At 46.6% G+C, this 2,500-nt stretch overlaps 1 protein-coding gene across 1 annotated transcript in view; it reads right to left on the reverse strand.

Annotated features, from left to right (window-relative positions):
• The window catches only part of slc6a9 (solute carrier family 6 member 9), a 66,539-nt gene that overhangs the window by 53,595 nt on the left and 10,444 nt on the right, over positions 1–2,500 (reverse strand). Inside the window, exon 2 of the mRNA XM_063220449.1 lies at positions 1–186. This exon is cut by the window's left edge and continues 187 nt beyond it. The gene's annotated coding sequence lies outside the window, so the exon portion shown is untranslated. The remainder of the gene's footprint in view (positions 187–2,500) is intronic.

Genomic DNA, 2,500 nt, shown 5'->3' on the forward strand with positions numbered 1-2,500 from the left:
TGTTCTTTAGCTCATCCGCTCGCTCACCCACTCTGTCAAGTCAGTCGCTCGCTCGCACGATCCCTCCTCTGATCCCTCGCTTGGTCGCTCGCTCGGTCACTCTCTGGCGTGCTCGATCGTTCTCAAACCCCAAAGCGGCGTCCCTGCTTTGTGCTAATTCTTGGCTAATCCAGGAACTTTTCTATGCTGTGAAAAGAGCATGTGACAGGGAGGAGGGGTGAAGGCAACACAAATTAGTTTCCTAGCAGGGTGCACCCCTCTCTAGCACCACCACCCCCCTCCACCCCAACAACTTCACCCCACCCCAAAAAAGACCTTCAACATGTAGGTCTTGGTGAACACCCACCACCACCACCACCACCACCGCCACCCTCCATAATCTTCCCAAACAATAATTTCATCACAGCGTTTAATGCCCCCAGTGAAAGATAAATGTCTGCTAGTCCCTGGGAACAGGTCAAGACGTCCACAGGATGTTCTACCGCATACCTGGAAGAAGCAGGGTTTGAGATAAGACAGAGCAGCTCAGAAGAAGAGTACAGATTCACTTCCCTGTAATGCAGCTGCCAGAACAATGTGTTATTGTGGACTGGATGCAGATAGAGAATGGCTACAGAGTAAATTCTGCAGTGCTCATTTAACACTTCGAGAGTTGATTTGCCATCATTTGGACTTAAATGAACTCTCTAAGTATTGAATTAACACCGCAACATTTACTGTGTACACGCTATGCTCTGGCTTGTGAAATATAAGTCTACTGTACAGATTTAGAGGACTTAGTCATGGTCAGTCACTCACACGCACACATACTGTACACACGTGCACAAATACAGTACACAAGCACATGCAGAAGTACTACTAAGATGCAGGGCTTGACACTGGCACCTACCAACCGGCCAAATGCTGGTAAAACTTGACTGTGGCTGGTAACAATTTCAGTGTCGCTAGCCAATTTGGCAGGTAGCTTGTTCTATGATATCAGCATAACGTATATTCTGGTATATTCTGCACTTTGCCCCTTGTGTATCAATTGTTTGTACTTTAATTCAAGAAAAGGCTCGGTTATTCAGTTTCTATTTGTTTGATTTATTTCCATGTACAAACCCATGCACTCATCTTCTTGCTTTAAGCACCTCATCTTCTGAGGTTAATTGTACAGCGTCATGATAACAAAACAAAAAAATCTAATTAGTGGCTAGTAGAATAACTAGATGGCTAGTGACTCGGAAAAATCACTAGCCACAGTGGCCAGCAAGCGAAAAAGTTTGTGTCAAGCCCTGCTAAGATGTAACAGAGCATTATGGTCTTGTTTTTTTAACTTTCTCACATTCAAATTCAGCAGTACAGGTGCGTAGGCAATAGACAACTGCAACTAATACAACTAGAACAGTCATGTCTTGCGTGAACAACAGAGTCACAAGCAGTAGTAAGTTGGCATTGTATTTGTTTTGGAGAAAAAAAACGACCTTAACTCTTTTAGGACAGCTACAATTTGGATTCCAAAGCAGCACATTCATACACTAAAGCTATCTGCCTTGTTTGAGGGGTTGTGATCGGGAGACCCCTTAACCAAGTAAGACATGGTCCCACCCCGTTATAAATAAGCTGTTACCAAAATGACAATGACCAAGTCGTCATGTATTACTAAAGGCCCCGTGCACTGTCATAGTGGTGTAGTGCTATGTCAGTTAAGTTGTTTCAGTGTCTATTACAGCGTTACACAGGTGGAACCATGGGCATGCACAGAGAGGGATGAGGTGGTTCAAAAGCCCCTGCCCCTTTTGCCCTACTGGACAAACATTGCCCTTTTTTTAATTGTCACAATATACTGTGGTTCATGTTGACATGATCATCTACTAATGCTTGACCATCAGACTATAAGTAAGGCAGCTGGAAGTTCCACATGCCTTTCGAACACCTGCCTCCCAAAATGTCTGTCTGTGCACGCCACTGGGTGGAGCGGCATGAGTTAAGGGCCTACATCATGCAGGCCTCCTGCTAGCCTAAGGCCAGTTACACACAAGAGCCTGGCGTGGAGGCAGTGGGAAGACGGCGGTCTTCCAGCCGAGTATTGGGTGGTGTTCTACTGTGTCTTTCACGACAGCCTCGCCGTGTGCGGCCAGTCCTGTTCAAATCCCCCCCCCACAGCCAATGCTAACTCTCTGCTTTGCCATTTATTTCAATGGGACACCGCTGGCCGCTGGTGTAAAAATTCTGCTCGAGTTCTATTTTTCAAATGCAGCATGGCACGGAGCCATCTCCTGTGCCGCTACCGCCCGACTACCGCCGTGTTGGTGTGGAAGGACAAATGTGTTTCCATGTATTTTCTCCGCCGTTGGTAAAAATCACTTCTGTGCCGCCTTAATTCCCCATTCTGTTGTGAAATAGGCCTAACAGAGCCAGAAGACGGAGGCCGCTGGAGGCCCACTCAATACATGGGACCCCAGGGCCACCTGCGCATCATAAATACTCAATAACATAACCCTAACCCTAACCCAAG

The sequence above is a fragment of the Engraulis encrasicolus genome, chromosome 16, assembly GCF_034702125.1.
Source record: "Engraulis encrasicolus isolate BLACKSEA-1 chromosome 16, IST_EnEncr_1.0, whole genome shotgun sequence".
Lineage (NCBI taxonomy): Eukaryota > Metazoa > Chordata > Actinopteri > Clupeiformes > Engraulidae > Engraulis > Engraulis encrasicolus.